Source organism: Vulpes vulpes, unplaced genomic scaffold, assembly GCF_048418805.1.
Source record: "Vulpes vulpes isolate BD-2025 unplaced genomic scaffold, VulVul3 Bu000000723, whole genome shotgun sequence".
NCBI classification, from domain to species: domain Eukaryota; kingdom Metazoa; phylum Chordata; class Mammalia; order Carnivora; family Canidae; genus Vulpes; species Vulpes vulpes.
The window spans coordinates 142,640-166,680 of NW_027325703.1; the positions used below are offsets into that span (position 1 = coordinate 142,640).

A 24,041-nucleotide genomic window follows, 5' to 3' on the forward strand; every position below is an offset into this window, starting at 1 on the left:
AATACCACAGAGATGAAATATCCTTCTCATTATATCAAAGGTACATGATATCAACATGAGTTTGATGTATGAACCTTGATCGCTTTTTTGAGGTAATATCTGCCTGATTCCTTCACAGTTACTATTTTCTTTTTCAATATTATATTCATTTAGAGCAAGTCACTAAGTCTAGCATACAGTCAAGTGGAACAAAATTAAGTTCCATCTCCTGGATAGAAGAGTATCAAAGCATTTTGGACATATATTAAAACTATGCCAGTAGTTTTAATATTTTATGGGGGCTTCTTAGAGGCTATTTATCATGTTATTTAAGTTTATGCTCACTGATTTTAGTCCTCATTATTAAATCTTGTCTGTAGGAATTACTACTGCATTCTGATTATTTTCTGTTTCCCTCCTTCCTTCTACATTTTCTTTTTTAATTCTGTAGAAGATTTGTCTCCTTTTTCCCATTTGTTTGTTTATTCGGTTGTTTTTTGTATTATCATGGACTCATGGATATTTATTTTAGTTTTGGGTTACATAGTCTGAGATTATCATTATTTTGTTTCTGAAATTGGCCATTGGGAGCTCTTTCAAGTTGGCTTCTCTGCCTTTTGACGTGCTGAATAATAGTTTTTATTAGTATGGTTATTTTTAACACATACATGCTTCCTGGCATTATAACATGCTCCAAGCTTATCCATAATAGATATTTAGAGTAACCAACAGAATGGACATATCAATAATCTTGTAACATTTATTTAATGTTAAACGAGTATGTTTGGCGCAATGGAGAACAATTAAGTTGAAGAAGTAATTTCTGCCTTCAAGGATTCTATCTATTTTCAGAGATAAAATAAACTAATGAAAGGTAATGAAAAAAATAAAGGAGAACAATATTAAATCAGGAAGAGCTAGAGAAGCTTACAGAAAAGAAAAAATAACATTTAGGTAAATATGTCAATAAAAACACTAGGGAGAGATACGTATAGTTTAGTCAAGTGAAATGGAAAGGAAAAGACATTAAGTTCAGGAATTGTTATTATATATTATATGGTGTGAGAAGGAGTGAGAGACAAAATCAACTTAGATGAAATGGATAAATTTCTTGTTTAGTAAGATAAAATCTAGTAACATTGATATAAGAAGAACTAGAAAGCAAGCATAGCTCTATATTTGTTAAGTAAAGTGAATTTATAATTAAAAGTCAGCTCACAAAGAAAAATTCAGATCCAGATGGTGTCACTAGTGAATTCCTTCAAATATTTAAAATGAAATAATACAAATGTGAAGCAAATACAGAAAATAGAGTTAGAGACAACACTTCACAAATCATTTCCCATGACCTGCATAGCTTAAATACTAAGTCCTGATAAGGAACACTGTAAAAGAAAATTACACATTGAGATCCCTTATGACTAGAGACACAAAAATATTTTACCTATAATTTAGGAATAGGATGCAGTCATATATTTTAAAAATGTTTTTCAGGACCAAATTGAGTTTATTCCAAGTATGCATTAACATTAAAAAAATCAGTCCACATAGAGGGTAAAAATCATATGATTATGTCAATAGATCCAGAAACAGCATTTGACAAAACTCAGCACCAAATCATAGTAAAAACTCTCAGTAAAACCACAAATAAAAAGGATCTTCCATAATCTGATAAAGGATGTCTATGAAAAATTTGCAATTAACAATGTTGAAATAATGAATGCTTTCCTCCTGAATCAGGAAGAATGTATGCGTGTCTGCTCTCACTAATTCTATTTCACACTGCACTGGATGGAGTCCTAGCCAGTGCAGTAGAATCAACAGTAAAAGAAATTTTTGAAGCTCACAGATTGGAAAGGAAGAAGTAATTAAACTGTATCTTTTTGCAAATAGCATGACTATGTATCTAGGAAATCCTAAGGAACCCAGGAAAACCTATTTGAACTTAGCAAAAATGTATGGAATTTAGCAAGGCTTCAGGATACAAAGTCAATGTAAAATATCAATTCTATTTCTATGCACCAAGAAGTGGAAAGTGGAATTTAACACAATGTCAATTATAATAGCATCAGAATCGCAAAATAGTAATATATTTAAATAAATAAGTACAGGACCTATACACTGAAAATTAGAAAACATTTCTGATAAAAATTAAGGAAGATGTAAATAGCAGAGAGGTATGTATCAGGTTCTAGAATGGAAGACTCAACATTCTTAAACTGTTTTTACCCCAAAATAATGTACAGATGTAACATAATCCCAAAAGGTTTTGTTGTTGTTCTTGTTTTTTGGTAGAAAATGACAAGTTCTAAAATTTATATGGAAATACAAAGACTTAAAAGAATCAAAACATTTTTTTCTTTCTTTTTTTTCTGAGTCAAACATTTTTTTTAGAAAAGAATGGCAATGTTGGGGGACTCTCACTCCCTGATTATAAGACTTATATAAAGCATCAATAATTAAGAAAATATGGCATTAGATAAAGTTAGATAAGTGGATCAGTGGAACAGAATCAACTGTCAGGAATGAAGCAATTATACAGTTAATTGACTTTCAACAAAACCACCAAACCAATTTAGTGGAATAAGGGAAAGACTTATCAACAAATGGTGTTGGAGCAATTTATTAACTGTAGTGAGACACAATGAAACTTAGTACTTTCCTCACATAGAAATTAATTCAGGATATATCATAGACTTTTACATTAAAAAAACTATAAAGCTTCTAGAAAAAAAAATGTAGGAGTATGTTTTAGAAAGATGGCAACTATATCTTAGGATACCAAAAGCACTAACACTGTAGAAAATAGTAAAGTGGACTTCACCAAAGTGAAGCTCATGAACAAACATTGTTCGTAGAGAAGCCACAGACTGGAAAAATAATTTACAATACGTATATATGACAAAGGAATTGAATCCAGACTATATAAAGAAACTTGCAACTTAATTTAAAAAAAGAGAAACAACATCCTTCCCCTAAAGGGCAAATGACTTGAACAAAACCTTCACGGAAGATATTACAACACACAAAACACATTTGAAGATGTAATAATGGCATTATTAGTCATAAGGGAAATGGAAATTTAAGTACTACTTTATGCCCACTAGAATAGATAAAAATAAAAGCACTGATGACACCAAATGCTAGTGAGGACATGGGAATGCAGACACTCTCGTACAGTGCTGGTGAGGGGTAAAATAATACAGGCATTTTTGGAAAACTAGTGATTCCTTTGAAACTTAAACATGAACCTGCCTTATGCCTGGGAGATCTCACGCCTCATTATTTGCATGAGAAAATGAAAAGATGTATCCACAAAAAGCCTTGAATAAGAATGTTCATAATAGTTTTGTGTATAATGGCCAAAACTGGATCAACCTGAAATGTCCATCCATAGAAGAATGGATTGAACAAATTATGGTGTTTTCATGCAATGGAATACTACACATTTATACACTGGAGCGATTCTTATGGATTAGCTAATAGATTTAAAAACAAGAATAAATCATAATCATTATGTTAAGCAAAGGAAGCTGGACGAAAAAGAATATATACTATATGATCCTACATACATGTAGTTCACATATAGACCGAACTATGTATAGTGACACAAATCAGAACTACTCTTTTGGGAGGACTTAACTGGAAAAGAACTTTCTAGGGTGATGGAATTGGTCTTCATCTTAACTGGCATGTAGGTTACTTGGAAGTGTATCTTTGACAAAACTCACTGAACTGTATACTGAAGATCTGTGCCTTTTAGTGTATATAAATATATATCCCAGTTGGAAAAAAAATAAAGACCTAGTCTTTGAAATTTGGAAGTTCGGAACTGATCTTTGGGGAAAGATTAATCAAACCTTGGGTTTTCAGTATTCATAAACATAAGAAGGAATGTCACATTTCTCAAACTCCACGCACCTCAGAGCAGAGTACATTATTGCTTTTCACTTCTCAGGCAGGCAGACACATGCTGGGCCCCATCTTCAATGTCCGCATTTTATCAGCATTCTTACAATTTACCCCAGGCCCAGGCTCAAAATATTCTTATAAGTTTTGACTATTTCTCTTATTATGAACTCCATCTAATTGATGGAATTTCTTCTATTCCCTACTTTTTTCCTCCTGTCTAGCACTTCCTCAGTATTTTCATTGCTTCCTCTCTAGTTCAGTCTTAGAGGTAGTCCTGCCCTTATCCCCCCTTATTCTGAACACTGATGCCACATTCATCTTTAGGAACACACAGTCCACGTCAACCTCCATCTGATACAAAACCCTGCCAATGGCTCTGTGCCACGCTAGAAAATTTCAGGTGTGCTACTCTGGAGTTCAGACTCTGGTCTTATTCTCCAACTCCATAAAATCTCTACTCCAGTCTCCAAACATGTGTGATTTGCCTCATGTCTTCTTCTTTGCACAGCATTGATGGGATATACATATCCTCTTACAGTCTAACAATTTTCATATTTACTCGTACTTTTTTTTGAAGGTACCTCTAACTATAGATAAGAAGTTAGTTGGGGTATTGCTTCATTGTTTTTTTTTGGGGGGGGAAGGTTGGTTGTTTTGTGGGCTTTGGGGGCAGTGTGTAGTTACATAAAGACACTGCTGCTGAAGCTTTATCCCTTACTCATTAGTTTATTTAACAAATGTCTATTGAGTACCTGCCATATATCAGACATAATACTGGGAGCTATAAATTTGGTGGCAAGCATGATAGATGTGGTCCTTCCCTTGTCAGATATTGATGGATCTGATTACAGAGGAATTTAAAAAGTAGTTATAACTCAGTGTGGTAAGTACTAGAGAGGGGGAGGAGTCCCATATTAGTTATGTATTGTTGTTATCAGGTTCTCCTGAAACTTAGCAAGTTCCTCAGAGAAACAGAACTGATAGTATGTGTGTGTGTGTGAGAGAGAGAGATGTATATGCTTATATATATACATGTATACACATACATATGCACACATACATCTATAGTTCCATTTATCGAGAGAGAGAGAGAGAGAGAGAGAGAGATTACAAGGACTTAGCTCATGCTATTATGGAAGCTGGCAGGTCCAAAATCTGAAGAGCAGCCCAGCAGGCTGGAGGTCTAGCAAAGAGTATGTTTCAACTCAAGTCCAAAGGCAGTCTACGGTCAGAATTCCCTCTTTCTTGGGATACCTCAGTCTATTTTCTTTTAAGGTCTTCAGATGATTGGAGAGTAATCTTCAACTATGGAGGGTAATCTGCTTTATTCAACATCTACTGATTTAAACATTAATTTCATCTCAAAAATACCTTCATAGCAACATCCAAATGGATATTTGACTAAACATCTGGATACTGTGGCCTACCTAGGTTGACACATAATATTAACCATCATGATTGGAAATCTGGGCATGGCTTACAGGAGTCCCCTAGCTCAGGATTTTTTACAAATCTTCAGTCCAGGTATTGGGTGAGACTCACAGTCATCCCAGCTGGCTCAGGATATATAACCACCCTGCTCAGTTGGGAAAAGATTGATTTCTGAACTCACTCAGTGGTTGGCAGGATTCAGTTCCTCCCATGTTGGACTGAAGGCCTTAGGCTGGAAATTTCCCCCAGTTCCTTGCCAGATAGGCCACCCCATTGGGCAATTCACAATTAAACAGTGACTATCATCAGAGTCATAGGACAAGAGAGACGTCAGTTCCCATCACTTTTGCCATATTCTATTCATTAGAAGTCAGTAAATGTAGCCCACACTCAAGGTGAGGAAGAAGAAGGGATTACACAAGGGTGTGGTACTTGTATAGACTCAAGCAAGAGAATCAATGGAAGATCCTTTCCAGCTTAAAATATTTTAACTCTACAGTGAGAATCTAGAAGACGTATGAAATATTGTTGAGGCCTAGGAAGATTCAATGAAGATGGTGAGGCTTCTAGTATGCTGTGAAGGTGGCTTGATACACAGAAGAGGGGAAGGCACAGCAGTGGTTCTTAAGAAGTCATATACATCTGAGTCACCTGGGGAGCATTTTTTTACATGCCTATGGTGACACCTTTCCTCCACTGATTCCAATTCAGGTGATTGTCATACACCTCTAGTTGAGATTCACTGTAATACAATGAACAAGCCATTTCTATTTGATTCCAAGGTTCAGATCAGAAAGAGTCTGTTTTAATGTGAGAAGAGATGGTGAGAACACTGTTCTTAATGAGGAACTTAGATCCGATCCTTGAGAAGATAGGGAGCCATTATGTAGGTTCTGCGGTGGTGAATATACATAATTAGGATTGCATTTTCTTTCATTTATGCAGTCATTCATTTATTTTGCTTCCAAATATTGGATTATCACCACCATAGACCAGTCAGAGAAGATGACCGATCTCTGGACTATTTTCAGGATGAGCCACAAGAAGGAAAACCGGCTAGAAGCTTACTAGAGTACATAATGTCATAAGTTGGATGAGTGGGGAGAATCATTGGTAGGATTTCCTAACTCAGTGGAAGGAATAAAGAGTGGTGAGAAGGGAACGATGCTACCAGAGGTTTTGCAGATTCGTTCTCCTTGTGCAGCCCTCCCTGGGCCGGGAAACAGGGAGGATGTGAGAGATTTCAAGCCACTGTATGCTTTTAGCTCTTCTGTTTAGTACGATACCGTATATATCTGGCAAGGACAAAATAGCATGGCTCAGTAAGCCCTTGAAAAGAGATTTCAGAGGGACCATGGTTTAAATCTATAAATGATGAGATTCCTGCTAAGCTTCTTTTGAATTAAAGTCCAGAATATGGGGGGACATAGGGATGTTCATGAAAAGAAGACAACATTTCTAAATGAATGATGCAAAATCAAATAAAGTCTTTGTTTTCACTGCTTCTAGAGAACCAAAGTCCCAATCGTTCTGTGGCTCTGTGCTTAATAACAATATAGTACATCTTTTCATTATACTTCCCAGAATAAAAGGGTGTATAGTTTGTCTGCACAGTGACAGACATGTTTTCTTGAACAATAGCCTGTAAAGGTCACATTGGAGATTTGAGTCACAAGCCCTGTGATTTAAATTTGAAGCTAAGTTTAAAACTAGTGTATCTAGAGCTTGCCAAGTTCCATTAAAAGCCATGGTGTCATTTTGGATTACAGTTGAATAAAACAGGATTCAGCGAGATACTGTATCTTTCTTAGCAGCAACACATAGATTTTCTTCTTTGTATCATTCCCTGGCTGTGTTGTTATGGTAGATATCTACTTTCACACCAAATCCTGGGAAATAAAGTCGAATTTCATGGACCTGTTTTTTTTTTTTCCTAAAGTAGTTCATTTTCTAGCTTTTCCATTATCTTCAGAGGGTTTCTATAAAAGCCTAATCATTTGTGCGTGTTTAGTTATGGTTGATCTTGAATGCTACCTTTCCCACTGCAGCCTTCTTGATTCCCTTCATCCCCTACAGAGAGGATCCCAACTCACTAAGCTTTGGAGCACTTCTTGCTGACATCATCATGGTCTGCTATACACTAATAATATTCCAAGTCCTTAACATTTAATGGGTTCTTACTGTGCGCCACTCAACCCGCTAAACCCTTTATATAGGTTGCCTTAGTTAATGGTCACAAAAACCTGCATGGGAAGTATATCATTTCTGCATTTTGTGGATGAGAAAGCTGAGGGTAAAGAGTCAAAATCCTTGCCCCAGGTCATATCACTGGTAAGTCATGAAACAAGAGCATCCTTAGGATCCGGACCCCATTATTTCAAGCACTTATTAGTATGCCCTTCTTATAATTTTGACATCCTACTTATATCCTCTTCCAAGAAAGTTAACACACTTGAGGGAGGACTACCTTGCTTATTTCCGTATTCCTAGAGTTTTCTGACTTATTGATTGACTTATAAATAAATGAGCAGCCAATAGTGGCTGAGTGAGTACTTGAAAATTGCCATTTAGATTTTATGGGAAACAGGGTCTACATGTTTAGGCATAGAACCTGAAACTTTGCTTCTGAGTGATAGGAAGAAAACAGAATGCTACTCTATGAGGTTTTACGAGTTTCTATTTATTTTTATCCCTGTCATTTAGGTTAGATCCTATGGTCCAAATATTTTTTCCCCTGTTCTTTGTCAAACTCTTCTTCCTTCTTTTATGCAAAGATAAACTGGCTTTGTTCGGCTCAGTTCGGCTCTGTTTCTTTTTTCCCCCATGTAATAATCCCAGGCTCCAGCCCTACAGAACTCTGAAAATGCTATCAATCATTTTCCCCTGTTTCTTTATTCATGACTCCAGCTTTTGTTGCCAAAAATAAAATAATTTTTTTTTTTTTTACAGTTACACATGACCTTCTTACTCCATCATTCTCCAGCTTTTCTGAGGAACTTCCCAAATGCAATGTGGATAGGGACTAAGAGTCCCAGTACTCAGAAATAAGTGGCATTAAAAGCTGGACCTTTGAGGGAGATTTTGAAGTGGTTAATTGGTGGGCAGTGACCCTGAGACACCCTGTAAGGGGGGGAGGCCGTGTTGGCACTGGAGCATCTGGGAAATGTGTACTTAGCTGACTAACAGTGAGCATGGAAACCTAGATGGTGCCCTGTGAGCCTTGCCCCATTACCTTCAGGTGGACGTGGCCACAAGGAGATACAGCAGTAGCTCTCAGGTGCCACAGAAAGTGTGGCTTCCAGCTCCAACCATAGCAGGAGCACCCTTAGGGAAAAGCAGTATCCTCTTTCACTGACTCAGGGCAGTAACAGTGAGTTAGGCTGAAGCACCAGAGAAGGAGGCTTCTCTCCTTGACGTAACACAACACACCAGCCTGCATAACCATCTCAACAAGGGGCCTACGGAGTTTCCAGCGAGCCTCCTGCCTTTGCAGAAAGAGCAGAGATGAGAGACAAACCGCCCCTGCCTAGCACCAGGGGTCTGTATTTCTGTGACTGAATTAAGATATTACTATATATAAAACTAAAGCAAATCAGGAAAGAAAACATCTGAATTTAACGATACTTGAATTAATTTAAGAAATCGCAGCATTGTCTGTTCTCCTGTCTTTAGAAACATTTCTTTAGAAATATTTTTCCTAAATCACATAGGCCACAGAGTGAAGTGAGGGAAAGAGCCAGCCCTGAAGCCTTCGGGCTATGACAGACCGGGTTCTAAGCCTGACCTCAGGAGTCTGTACTTGAGTTTTCTCACCTGTGAAATGGAGCCAGGACACTCCAATTGCAGTCCTGTGGTTCAGATTAAAAAGCCTGTATGTATATGCGTATATATGTATACACACACACACACACACACACACAGCCCCTTGCACAGCCTCTTGCTGTGCTGACAGGCACTCCGTGAATCCAGCATCGCTGCCTCTCTGCTCATTCTCCATGCACAAGTCTTCAGTCCCACCCTGCTTAGATGATGGGAAAAGTAGAGTTAGTAAAATACTCTTTTATTCTTCAAAGGCTTTTAGATACAAGCCTGAGAGATTACTGTCCCACCCTGCCATTTATGAATAAGATTTTGAGAGTATAAGGTAGCAGAAACTAATGCCATTATATTAATAATAGCAGTAGGTGCTACTAGAGACCCCATGATGGCTGAGACCGGCAGTAATGGTACTTGGATACTTCCTAATAGCGTGCTTTCCTTTCCTTCCAGAAGCGACTGGCATGTCAGAGCCACACCGTCTTCCTCGGGACTCCCTTTGTGAACAGCTTCGATTTAAAAGACTTTTGTGAATATATTGTTTCAACCAGATCCTCCAGAGACCATACTTGTCTTCTGATCCGCTGGAGGTCTTAAGGTTCGTGCTACTTTTTAAAATTTCTCTTAGTGACGATATTATTAATTTTGAGAGGTATTTTTAAAGTGGATAATAGTCTTATTCTGGAATAGATTTTGCATAGATTATAAGCCTTTTATTTCATTGGTAGATAGATATGCTACTTCTCATACTTACTACTGTATACCCTGTAGGATGTTACAAGGATATTAAAAATGAAATATCCCCCACATTGGCTTAAGGCACACTTTATTTTTGTGTTCATAAATTCTAACTGAATATTCAGTAAATTTATATTGAGTGTCTAGAATATATATCAGATTTTGTTAAGTATTATCAATTAGACGCCTGTGGATAAATTATATTTTGAAACATTAAAAAAATCAAAACTGCATTTGTCAATATCAACTAGTATTATTACTATGACAGCTTTTAAATGAGAAAGCCTCAGTGGCCAGAATGTTTTCATTTCTTTCCACCAAGGGGTACTCACCCTATGATTTATAATGATAGAACAGGGTTGTTGTTGTTGCTGTTTAATATGTGTATATTAACAGCTTGAAAAATTGCTAACAATATTGTTTCTTACTCAATAAAAAAGCATGCTAGCCCAGCAAGCATCTTATTCTGGAAGTACATGTTTTGCCATTGAGATAGTACCAAGCTAAACACTTTTATTTTGGAAGTACAAAGGTCTTCCCGACAAAGACCTATCCAAAGGCTGAATTCAATCCATGCATCTTTCATCGATGGAAAATAAACGGGGAGAGGGTAAAGCTCAGTACATTGAGTGGACGAAAACTAAATGAAGAGCAAGGGAGAAGGAACATCGTACTTTCCCTAGAATGACATGGCTTTTTCCACAGGCGTTTATTTCATTTGGTTGGACTTTTATTCTGTCCACAGTGACAAATGTTTTCTCCCCTAATGGCCCTTTTCTGTGGGTTTTCTTTTTATTTCTTTTATTTCTACTGAGAAATCAAAGTGGATTTCACTGCAGTGCTGGGCTAGATTCCAGTTTTCCCACTGCACCCTTCATTGTCGGGCCTCATGATTCACTCACTTTGAAGGGTGAGGCGCACAGGATGTACTGGGGGAGAGGGTGGTTGGGAAGTTGTGCCTCCACCTTCATCTCTCCAGTCTGTCAATTTGGTAGCAAATCGTAGCGTGTAGTAACCTAATAAGTGTATCCATAGAAACAGAAGCACTAGAAAGGACTTCAGAAGTTACCTAAATGTTCTTCCCTCTTCTATAAGCCAGATCCCACTTGAACTGTCCGAAATCAATGAGAACCTGTTTGTCTTCAAACCCTTCCAACCTGGGTATCCACTTTCCTTTTGGAACCTGATATAGATTCTCCTTTCTTAGAAACCTTGTTGCCAAGAAAGCCGAAGTAATTCCTGACCTCCCAGCATGACAATGCATCCTTCTCTCATGAAGATAGAGAATTTTCTGGTCAGAGCTGCCCCCCACTCCTCAATCCTGTATCATCATCATAGACTCACTTCTCAGGTCACCTTTTTTGTCTTCCAGGGAAGTGAACCCATTTTGTTGAACTTTTTTCTATGAAATTGTATAATCCAAATATTTACTTACCCTCACAAGTTCTTTTCTGAGTCTCTAAAGATCTCTACAGTCCACTTAAGTTTAGGAGTCCAGACCGATTGAAGGAACATTAAAAATCATCAGTGTTTCTCAGTGGGGGCCCATTATTGACATTTCGAGGGGTGCAGTTATTTTTGATGCAAGATTGCCCTGTGGGTTTTAGAATGGGCAATAGCCCTGGTTTCCAAGAACCAAAGACAAGTAGCTCCCTCAGCCCCCAGTCATTGTGGTAGATAACCAGAGTCAGACCTCCTACATCTGCCTGCAGATGTCTCTCATGAAAAAATTTACATGACTTTCACATTTATTGCTTAACTGCTAAACCTTTTGGCTTCAAATGCTTTAATAAATTAAGCTGTATGTCCACTTACTTGCAAAATATATCTTCACTGTCTTTATTTACAATGCAGTGCCCCCCATGGCACCTTATACATTTGTCAACCTCACATTTTAAATATTTTTGATATTTATTTTTCAGGTTCCTGTGTACTCTACTATCTACTCTACTAGTAGAGTATCTACTCTACTAGTAGAGTTCCTGTGTACTCTACTATCTCTCATGGAACTCAGAAACAAGATGGCCAGTTACTGGATTGATGCATTAATTCTGGAATAAAGGGCTATTAGTAAAGCTGGAAAGCAGTAAGTAGAGTTCATTCAACTTTCAAAAATATCTGTTGAGTACTTCCTATGTCCAAGAACAGAGATAAGAAATATCCTGATGGGATGTGCAAAAGATCTAAGAGATAGAATTTATAGGGCTGTGGTGGATGAAGGAACACTGCTGGTGGAATCTGAGTCATATGGGCACCATCCTAAGACCAGCCATTCAGGGGCGGAGGTGGCCTGGCCTCAGGGATTCAGTAAATTGGGTGAGGTTAGGGTGAATGAAACCACCTCAGGGACTCCTGCAAAGCCAGCTTACCATTCTCTTTCTCCTGTCACTCTATGAGGCATGGAGATGAGCTATCAAAGGAAAAATCTCTAGAAGGCAGAGCCAAGTTTCCTCCCACCTCAGTCATCATCCAGAAGAAAAGGAGCCGGAGTTCCAGGAGGAAATCTTATATTAGAACTTGTTTATCAACAGCACCACCTGGCACAATTTTACCCACTGGTTTCTCTTGAAAGTAGGAAAGGGAGCTAAGTAAATAGTAACTTGTCATTTCAGACACCTGGATGGGAGGGAGGACCGGGGAAATCAGCCAGCTAGAGGCCCGGAGGTCATTGAGAATCCAAGAACTGGAGTCTGGCTAGCATCTGAGTTGTAGAAGCTGTATTCACTAGCTCATGGTTCCACCGGAACCCCTTCAAGGGCAAGTGGGCAGGAAGCAGGAGCACAGAAGCCAAGATGAGAGCATACTCTGACTGACAAACATCACGGTCTTCCTGCCTACTGCCCGGGATCACCACAAGTGACCTTAGTGGCTTAAAAAACCACCTCTGGGTTTTGACAGGTGCCGGGAAATAGCGGTCTGATGACCAATGGTGGGAACACAAAGTCCAGTCCTGCTTAAGAATTGGATTTCGGAAAAGGGATGGCTAGTTTTATAGGCAGTGACCAACACTGGCTAACATTTCCTTCTGGAAATGTGCAAATCAAGAGTTAAGGAAAGCCAGCCAGATCAGCAAAATATCATATTCCTCCTATTACACCATGTATTTTGACTTTCTCACTCAAGTTTTACTAGGACAATGGGACACACAATAAAATGAATTTCAGTGGAGAAAATAAACTTCATTAGTTACCAAACATGTTGCTTTTGGAAAATCTGTGTTTATATAATCTTTTTTTCTAAAAATTTAATGATCTTAGGTCAGTTTGTTTGCTCAAACCTGGACATATGAAATGGTATTTTAATTCTTTAGTGCAAGATAAACTTAGGGAAAACTTCCTAAAACTTTAAACTCATTCACATAAAAATATTGTAAAATTAATTTATGCCTTATCATTTGTTTTGGAGGCTCTGGAGATTGGAACTCACATCTGATGCCCATATTCGACTTAGCCTGGCCTTTGGAATCCACTCTTGCAGGCTTTCTCTTTGTGCATTCTTCTTACCAGGGGTTAAACACTCCTCTGAGAGTCAAAATTAAGTCCAAAGCAAATCACACCATAAAGCCTTTTACTAGGGGCTGAGAACAGAATCCTTAATCGAAAATTGCAACAGGGGGGATAGTTACTAGTTAAGTGAGCATTGAGTTGGATCTTTTTGTTAGAGTCAGAAAAAAAAAATGAGGGCCTAGCACTGTTTGATGACCAAGTTTCATTGTGTTGTCAGTAGTAAGCAAATAGTCTTAAGCATTTTTAAGCGGAAGCTCAATTAAAAAGACAAACCTTGGAACAGGCTTTGTGGAAGGCCAAGAGATTTAGTCTCTGCCAGTCCAGGAAGGAAGGGATTCCAAAGATAAAGGGCATCCATCGAAAACATTTTGTTTCCAACTCCTGGGAGCTCCACATCAGGAAATGAACGGGGGTATGCTGCTTCATAGAGAGAGACAAGGAGAGACAGACAGACAGAGAGACAGAGAGAGACTGTCTCTAAGACAGCCCTTAACACAAACCCCTGGAATTCAAGTATTTTGGTTTCCAACACCTCCAGAGAACATTTATGTCCACCAAATGCTAACTACGTTGAAGAGCTGAGAAACTAATAATTCTGTTGCACTTCGTTTTATCGCCTTCTCCCTCTACTCCTTACTTAAAATTAAACTTCGTTTCATTCTCTGGTCCAGACTCGGTCATAGATGAGTGTTCCTGGTGTGTAGGCAAGACAATTTAATCGCCAGGGTAATGCAAATTCTTAGGTTAAGAACCAACCAACGAGGAAGTTGTCTGTCCCTTGGCACACCAGTCCTAGTTGGGCAGGTCTGATGATGTATGGGGTCCAAAGAGTGCCTGGTGGTGAGCATGACCAAAGCCTGACTGTTGGGTGAGGACCTTGATCCCGGTGTCGGAGAGGGAGGCAGACTTCCTTGTGTGTCTGGACTCGCCTTGGGAGCAGCTGCGCAGTGCACTCAGGAGGTGAATGTTGGAATACTTGAATGAAACTGTTTATGATCCACATAACCAACCAGCAGTGGTAGCAGTGGAAAGCCAGAAACAGGGAATCATGTCCGAGATGAAGTACACACAGCAGGAATAGAGCTAGAAGTTTCTCCAATACAGCCTACCTCATAGGGGTGCTCTGGCGTCCACTGCCAGGCCTGATTCCCCTCATGTACCTATTAACAGTGCAGCTATAACAAGTTGCTTAGCCTCTTTCCTCTTGATTCTTATTAACTGTAAAATGGAAAGAAGTACTAGAACCTTCCTTGTAGGGTCCCTGAGGGATGATCTGAGATAATGTGTGCAATTGGGTACAACTCACTCCCAGGGGGAAGGCCCTCTGCAGACAGCCAGAGCTTCACCACGCAACTTCACATGATACACCCTCCAGGCCACATCATCACACCTGCTCGGAATGGGATGGTGCCACTTTCTAGTTGTGTGACCTCAGACAAGTCGTTTGACCTTCCTGGGCCCAGGTTGGTTCTCAGGTAAAAGCTTATTATTGGATCGTGGTGAGGATTAAATGAGTTAATGTGTGTGAAGTGCTTGGAACGGTGCCCGGCACGCAGTGAGGAGCATGTGCGTGCCTTGACCCGATTGAGAGCTTGGGAAGTCAGGGAATAAGGGTGAGAGACAGTGCCTGTGTGCCTGGTGCCGGGGCAGCGGTGGGGAGAATGCTAAAACGTCTCTTTGAAGAGCATCTTTCACGATGCATAATAATCCCCTTCTCAGTGTGGGAGAAGAATAAAATATAGGCCCAGGGCAATATTAATTAATATTACTTATAGCCAACGTCTTCATCATGATTAAACAATTAATTTCTCTAACACCATTGCAAAGAATCGGGGATCCGCTCTGCGGAATTACTGGACCTTTGAATATGATGGTGGCATTTCTGTAATGTTTCATCTGCTTTGATCCTTAAAACGTTTCCCTTTTTATTTGGTTTTAATGGAGCTCCTGCTGCTGATCAGGAAGCATTTTATGTGAGGTTTGCCTTAGACAAAATTGAGTCACCGAAGCGTGCCTTTTGAAATACAAAGTTATTATTAAAAAAAAAAAATTACGAAGAAATGATTGGCCTGTACCAAAGGTAGAAGGGCAGTAAGGGCTTTTCCTTTCTTTGACTTTATCGCCATAGTGAGTCAGGGAAACAGAAGCCAGAAGGAACCAGAAGGAGCCAGAAGGAGCCAGAAGGAGCCAGAAGGAGCCAGAGGGAACGTTATAGGATTCCTCCCTTATCTGTAGGTAGCGTAAGCCTTCCATTCCAGGTTTCTACTATCGGGTTTGGACCTTTCATTTTATAACGTTCTAGAAGCATCCCCAGCTTCAGTGTTCCCACTGCAGGTGTGGTCAAGCAGGTCTGTCTCTGGGCTTCTTTCCAGGCAGCCCTTGCCAAGCCCCGGCATGGGCTGCAGGAGGCCTCGGAAGCCTCGCCTGGGCTCTGCAGAGCTGTGTGCTGTGACCCACGAGCCATGCCTTTCACAGGTGGAGGCCATGGTGTCAGGGGTGTGATTTGCACATTTTATTCGGGCATCCTCATTGCAATCCCTCTGTTTGACTAAGGGGCAGGATTGCCGAGTTTCCAGCTGTGAGGTTTTGGGGTATATTCCTCAAACTTCCTAAGTCTCAATCCTCATCTTTAAAACGGAGGAGATAATAGTAGCAGCAATAATAATTAATGCATGCCAAGTCTGTTTCTAGGAGCTTTGCATATATTAATTTCACTTAATCCTCACGGCAACCTGTGAGGTAAGGCTCTCCTTACCCTTTTCTGCAAATGCAGCTGAGGCTCTGAATAATGGTCCCAGCCACGAAGAGGGATCTTCTCCTCTTTCAGGGATGTGGCCTCTTCCATACGTACACAAAAAGCATGCAGTACCTGTCACCCTCTTGCTTTTACTTCTGCATTATCAGAGCTCCTAGAAAGCACAGGAGTATGCCAAGGGAACAAACAGGAAATGGGTTAGTGGATTCTGCTACGGTCTTCAGCCATCCTATTCTGTTTGATTCTCATGCCACTTGGAAAGAGGATATTAACACTCAGATGAAGTCCACAGACAAATCTCTTCAAGCCATATTTCCTGTCTCCATAACCCCAGACTGTTTGCGGAGTCAGGCTATAGAACCTGGCAACTGTGTGACACAGGCAAGGACCCTGGTTTTTACTGGGGACCTTTATATTTTATCGGAACATAGCACAGCCAGCATGAGGACTCTTTCACCACCCTAGACATTTGGTTTCTCAAGCTCAGTGGTTCTCAGAGAGCAGGCCCTGGATGTCAGCCCCAGCAGCACTTGGGAGCTTGTTAAATAAGCAAATTCGCCCACCCTACCCCAGGCCTCCTGAATCAGAGGAAACCCTGAGGAGGGGGCCTAAGAACCTATGTGGTAAGAAGTCCTCCAGCTGATGTACACTCAAGTTTGACGAGGAAAAGTTGAAGGAAGTAGAGGTAACCAACTAAAGAAATAGGTGATGTCTGCCGTGAAAGGCTTGAAAGGTGTGAATGTAGAAGATAGTTTGTTCAGCGCCGCTTTAAGGGGTTTTCGATCAACTGAAGAAAGAATGTTTTAGGGGATCCCAGGGTAGCTCAGCAGTTAAGTGCCTGCCTTCGGCCCAGGGCGTGATTCTGGAGTCCCGGGATCAAGTCCCACGTCCGGCTCCCTGCATGGAACCTGCTTCTCCCTCTGCCTGTGTCTCTCATATGTTCTCCCTCTCTCTCTGTGTCTCTCATGAATAAATAAAATCTTTAAAAAAATGTTTTATGGAAGAGCCATTCTAAGTTGAATGTTTACAGGGACATTTCAAGTCACTAGAGAGAATCAAGCAGAGGGGCCTGAGGCCCATCCAGGGCCACAGAGAAGGGCAGAGAAATTCTTATATTAGGCAGATAAAGTTGTAGGGTTTAGGAGCCCCCTAAATACAAATTTTCCCTTCTGAGTTTGGAATCAACTTTTACTGAGAAATAAGAAAGAGGGGTCAGGTAAAGGGAGATCAAGTTTCATTATTAGTAAATTTAATTCTCTACTGGCATAGAAAATGGGTGTATTCCAGATTTCTTTTTTGAAATTTAATAAATCACCCCTAATGAGTGACTTAGAATAATACTAACCACTAATTTGCTCATGATGTGGGAACTGGCTGGACTCCACCCAGTGACTTTCAGGAGGGTACCTCATGTGGTCGGAGTCAGGTGGTGGCAGGGAGCAGGAGCATTCATTCGCAGGTCTAGCACCTAGGCTGGAACAGCATCTCTCCCCTGTTCCCATACACTCTCACCACATGGTCACCTCCGGGTACCTGGACTTCTTTCATGGTGGCTGAAGCGTCCCAACGTGAGTGTCCTAAGAGAAACCAACAAGAGCCACATGGCTTTTTTAATTCGAAATTACACTGCTCCCCTTCTACAACTTTCTACTTATTAAGGCAATCACGAAATCCCAGCTAGTTCAACAGATGGGGATATACACTCCACCTCTTGATGGGAAGAATGTTGAAGAACTTGCAGACATGCTTTAAAACTATCCTATTAAAAAAAATAATAAAATAAAAAAATAAATAAAACCACCCCATTGTGCCATCACCTAGTTTCTCTACATCTTCTCCCCTGAACTGAAAGAACTCAGCTCCCAGCCACAAGAGCAGGGGCAAAGTCTGGCACAAGAAGCTTGCTAAATGCCTCTCTGTGGGCAGGCCCAGCTACACGAGACACAGGATGCTCAGTTCCATTTTCAAATTCACCAATCAGGTAAATTGCTCCTGTTGGGAGAGGGGGTTCAGACAGGCCAGGAATGTTACACTGCAAGAAGTCCCCACGTGGAAACATGAGGCCAGGGAATGGGGGTTACCTCCCTCTAGGCAGTTGGACTGGAGAGAACTCCTTTCATTTTTAAAATTTTGAGAAGTTGTGAAGTTTGATACCTAAATATCATTTGTGTACTCGGTTGCAGAGTAACTTACAACTTTGGCATCTTTGCTTGTTTTCCTTTCCCTCAAACTGCCTTTAAAAACATTTTAAAGCTCTGTTGAGATTTAATCCGCATATCAGACATTTCACCCATTTAAAGAACATAGTAGAATGGTTTTTAGTATATGCACTGATAGGAGCAACCCGCAGCACAGTTAATTTTAGAGCGTTCTGTCACCTTTAAAGAAATCCTATACACTTCAGCAATGACCTCCCTGTCCTTCCATCCCCTCTAGCCCTAAGCAACTGCTAATCTACTTTCTGTCCTTTTAGACTTGGTCGTTTCATCCAGATGAAATCACGTAATATGTGGTCTGTTGTGTCAAGCTTCTTTCACCTGGCATAAAGTTTTTGGGGTTCATCTTTATTGTAGCATGTGTCAGTGCTCCATTCCTTCTTATGAATATGTGAATAATATTCCATTGTGTAGATGGCAAAACACATTTTGTTTATTTATTTATTCGTTGGACGTTTGGGGTGTTTTCGCCTTTTGACTACAAATATTTGTGTACAAATTTATAGGGACATAGGTTTTCATTTCTCTTATGTGTATGCCTACAAGTGGAATTGCTGGGTCTTGGGCAGCCTGGGTGGCTCAGCGGTTTAGCGCCGCCTTCGGCCTAGGGTGTGATCCTGGAGACCCAGGATCGAGTCCCACGTCAGGCTCCCTGCATGGAGCCTGCTTCTCCCTCTGCCTGTGTTTCTGTTTCTCTCTGTCTCTGTGTCTCTCATGAATAAATAAATAAAATCTTTAAAAAAAAAAAAAAGGAATTGCTGGATATTGTGTTAAATCTATGTTTAACCATTTGGGGAAGTTTACAACTGTTTCCCAAAGTGGCTGCACCATTTTACATTCCCACTAGCAGTGTATGAGGGTTCTGGTTTCTCCACATTTTCATCAACACTCGTTCTTATCTGACTTTAATTCTAGCAATCCTAATGGTGTGAAGTCGTATCTCATTGCAGGCTTGATTTGCATTTCCCTGATGACTAATGATGCCAAGCATCTGCATATGCTTTTGGCTATTTGTATATCCATCTTATTTGGAGAAATATTTATTCAGTTCATTTTCCTTTTTTTTTTTCATTTTCCCATTTTTAATTTGGGTTATCTGTCTTGTTCCTATTGAGTTGTGTGAGCTCTTTATATATAGATACATGTCCCTCATCAGGTATTTGATTTCCAAATTTTTTTTTCCCATTCTGTGGGTTGTCTTTTCATTTTCTTGATAATATTCTTTGAAGCACAAAATTTTAAAATTTTGATGAGGTCTAATTTATCTGTGTTTTTTCTTTTATTGCTTGTGTTTTCAGTGTCATATCTAAGAACCCATTGCCAAATCTGAGGTCATGAAGACTTACCCTAATATTTTCTTCTAAAAGTTTTAGTCTATTATTTGAGGCTTTGTTGCATTTTAATTTTATGCCTCATGTGAGGTAAGGATCCAACTTCATTTTTTTTGCATGTAGATATTCAGCTTTTCCTTTAAAAAAATTATTCTTTTCCCATTAGATGGTTTTGGGACCATTGTCCAAAATGAGTTGACTGTGACAATGGTTCATTTTTGGACTTGTAGTTCCCTTCCATGGTCTATATGTACATCTTTGTGCTAGTACTACTACTACAATTTGTATTGATTACCACGACTTAGCGGTAGGTTTTGAAATTGGGAAATTTGAGTCTTCTGTCTTTGTTCTTTTTCAAAATTGTTTGGCTATTCTTGATCCCTTGCAATTCCATGTGAATTTTAGAATCAGCTTATTGATTTCCAAAAAGAAGTCAGCTAGAGTTCTGATGGGGATTATGTTAGATCTGTAGATCAGTTTGTGGAGCATTGACATCTTAACAATGTTAAATTTTCCAATTCATGAATATTGGATGCTTTTCCATTTATTTAGATCTTTTTTTTCTTTCAATAATACTTTGTAGTTTTCAGAGTGTTAATTTTGCAATAGTTTTGTCAAATTTATTCTTAATTATTTTATTTTTTTGGATGCTGTTGTTAGTTATATTGTTTTCTTAATCTCATTTCTGGATTGTTAGTTAAAAGCATATAAAAATATAATTTAATTTTGTATATTCATCTTGCATTCTGCAAGCTTATTGAATTCATTTATTAGTTCTGATCGTTTTATTGAATTATTTAAGATTTCCTTTACACAGGATCATGCCATCATTTATTTTTCTTACTTAATTGCCCAGGCTAGAACCTCCAGGACACACTGAATAGAGGTGGTGAGGGTGGACACCCTTGTCTTTTCCTAATCATAGAGGAAAAATGTCCAGTCCTAACCTTAGGGGAAAGCATCTTTCATCATTAAGTATCATGTTAGCTGTGGATTTTTTGTAGATGCCCTTTGCCAGGTTGAGGAAGCTCCTTGCTATTCCTAGATGTGTGTGTGTGTGTGTGTGTGTGTGTGTGTGTGTGTGTGTGTGTTTATATAATGAACAAGTGTTGGATTTTGTCAAATTTTGTGTTTATTAAAAGAATCATGTGGATTTTGTTTTTTATTCTATCAATAATGAGGTAGATAGGCAGGAAGTAGAAGGAATGAATTCCTTCTTTCTCTGCCTTTTTCTCTACTCCAAAGGGTTGAATGATGCCCACCCACATTGGGGAGAGCCATCTCTTTACTGAGTCCATCAATTTAAATGCTAATCTCATCCTGAAACATCCTCACATACACACACAGAAATAATGTTTATCTGGGCACCCTGTGGCACAGTCAATTTGACACATTAAAAAAACCATAACAGAAGAGTTCTCTCCTTTTTTATTTTGTGAAGGTTTATAAAGAATTGGTACTCGATATTCTTTAATGTTTGGAGAATTCAGCAGTGAAGCCATCTGGGCCTGGGATTTCCTTTGTGGGTAGTTTTTGATTATTAATTGAATCTCTTTACTTGTTATCAGTCTATTCAGATTGTCTATTTCTTCTTAGGTCAGCTTCAGGACTTTGTGTCTTTCTAGGAATTTGTCCATATCATCTGAGTTATCTAATTACTGGTATACAATTGCTCATAGTATTCCTTTATAATCCTTTTTATTTTATAAGGTTGGTAGTAACATTCCCTCTTTCATTTATGATTCTAGTTATTTGAGTCTTCTTTCTTCTCTCTTGGTAAATCTAAGCTAAAAGCTTGCCAATTTTGTTGATCTTTTCAATCAGCTTTTGGTTTCAATTGATTGTCTCTATTTTTCTCTTCTCTATTTTATTGATTTTTATCATTTCCTTCCCCAAAGGGGATATTGATTATTACTATCTCTCCAAAGGGACATTAGTAATTCACATTTATAGTGAAAACACAAGAAAATAATTTTTATCATAATATTATCTATTCTCTACTCCTGTTTCTCTTCCTTTATTGTCCATTTTGTTATGACATTACAATCACCCAAGCTGCAAACTGGAGCTTTTATTCATTCTTTTTTGTTCTTATGCCTCACACTAACTGTGGTTATTGAATCCTGTAAGGCCTACTTCAGAAATATCTCTCAATCATTTGCTCCTCTCTGCTTCCACTCTTTTCCATTAAAATTCCCCACAGTTTTCTGGCTAACCTGATAGTGTATAACTCAGGCCCACCTCTGACATTTGCAGGACCTCAAACAAGAATTAAAATGGGTTTTTCAACCCATTCCCCAAACCCCTCCTTTTCTACCCCAAGGCTCTATCCTACTATGAAGGGCCTCACGGACATACCTGTAAACAGCCCAGCTTCCATGTTTAAGCTCTTTCTCACATTCCTAACAACTACCTTTAAGGCCTAGAGAATGGATCTATGGAAGCCTGCACAACTTCCAAATCCTAAAAGCAGGCTTGGGATACTTTGAGCAGAGAATTTCAGTTCCTGAACACCCAGACTGTGATATAGAAGTAGGAGTGAGTACAGGCTCTGGGTGGACACATCCCATTGGATGTGAACTGTGAACTCCTTGCCTTGAAAAGATTGGTGCGTCTAAAAGAGGGCTAGAGCTGTGCTCATAAAGTGTAGTGTTCCAGTGGAGGGCCTTTGTGTCTCAGTGTGAGGGCAGTTTGACACAGCTCCCATGAATAAAATTCTCAAGTCCCATCCTGTAACCCACTGAAGTTTGTCTAAACTCAACTTAGTACACGAGGCCTAGCACAACCTGATTTCAGCCTATTTTCATATCTCTTTTCATTTGTCCATGAACTTGTCACCTCTTGTTATAGTTTTACCTAAACCACCGGGCAGAATTAATTGCTTTCTCATGCTTTGATGATCCTCCACCTTACTCTTGAACGTACTTCCATTAAAGCATGTATAACATTGCATTGTTATTACTTGCTTGCATGACTGCCTTTCCTATCAGCTAGTAAGCTCCTTAAAGTATGTTTTGGTCTTTCATCCACTTAGTAGCCAATCTTTATTCAGGGAATAGCGCCTCCATCTTTTTTTTTTTTTTTTTTTTTTAAGATTTATTTATTCATGATACACTTAGAGTAAGAGAGAGAGAGAGGCAGAGACTCAGGCAGAGGGAGAAGCAGGCTCCATGCCGGGAGCCCTACGTGGGACTCGATCCCGGGACTCCAGGACTGCGCCCTAGGCCAAAGGCAGGCGCCAAACCACTGAGCCATTCAGGGATCCCCAGTGCCTCCATCTTTTTGAGAAAGTATTCCTCTCTCTCCCCTGGCATATCCTTCTACTCTAATACGAGATACAAATGGTAGGTGACGTCCAAAGTCATCAAACTGTACACATTAAATACATGCAGTTCTTTGTATATCAATTATACCTTAGTAAAGCTGATGTTTAAAAAAAAAAAAATGAAGCTGGCCCTGCCCCTGTGGCCACAGTGACTGGCAGCATGTGACCCATGCTGGACCAGTGAAGTTCTTTCCCAGGATTTTAAAGTCTACAACTGTGTGGAGGAGACTTCTCTTGGCCAGTGAATTCGGGAAGGTGGAACCTTGAGTTCTTGGAGTTCTGATTGTTTTTGTATCAACTTCATAGGAAGAGTTGCCAAAACGGAAAATGAGCTGAGATAATAGATGGGAAGAGAACATCTTGAAAGTGCTCAAGGCTCTGATTCCTGTTGTTTCAGCCATTTCTGAGTTTGAATATGTGAGTCAATGAATTATCTTTTTTGTCTTTGCAACCCAAAGAGTCCCATAAGGCTTTCCTCCAGGGTGGAATCCACGGTTTGCTCACTGATGTATCATAAAGTCTGGCATAGATCTTGGCTCAGAGTAGGCACTCAAGACCTTTATTTATTGTTTTAAGGTGAAATATAAAGTAGCTGAACTGATCAATCTAAAGTGAAAAGAAAGCATCCAGTGTTACTTCTTGGGAGAATAAGAACTTGATGGTTTGTATGACTAAGTGTGGGGAAAACAGTGAAAAAGTAAAACAATTGCAGAAAAAGAATAAATCTGCTGCCAACTTGGCAAACTGAACTATAGGAAGCCAAAAATATTTATTTCCCTTTGCTCTTCCCCAATAATTTTTTTTTTAAAGATTCTATTCATTTATACATGAGAAACGAGAGAAAGGCAGAGACACAGGCAGAGGGAGAAGCAGGCTCCATGCAGGGAGCCCGATGTGGGACTTGATCCCAGGACCCTGAGATCATGACCTGAGCTGAAGTCCAATGCTCAACCCCTGTGCCACCCAGGTGCCCCTTCCCCAATAGTTTTTAAACTAAAACTTTTTTTTTAATAAAATATAACACTTCCTTTT

The 24,041-nt window shown here is 39.5% G+C and overlaps 1 long non-coding RNA gene across 1 annotated transcript in view; it reads left to right on the forward strand.

The window, feature by feature from the left end:
- The window catches only part of LOC140596684 (uncharacterized), a 122,856-nt gene extending 99,430 nt beyond the window's left edge, over nt 1-23,426 (forward strand). Inside the window, exons 2-4 of the long non-coding RNA XR_011998587.1 lie at nt 9,592-9,736; nt 11,799-11,962; nt 23,316-23,426. This is a non-coding gene — a long non-coding RNA (uncharacterized lncRNA). The remainder of the gene's footprint in view (nt 1-9,591; nt 9,737-11,798; nt 11,963-23,315) is intronic.
- The last annotated feature ends 615 nt before the right edge of the window (nt 23,427-24,041 follow it).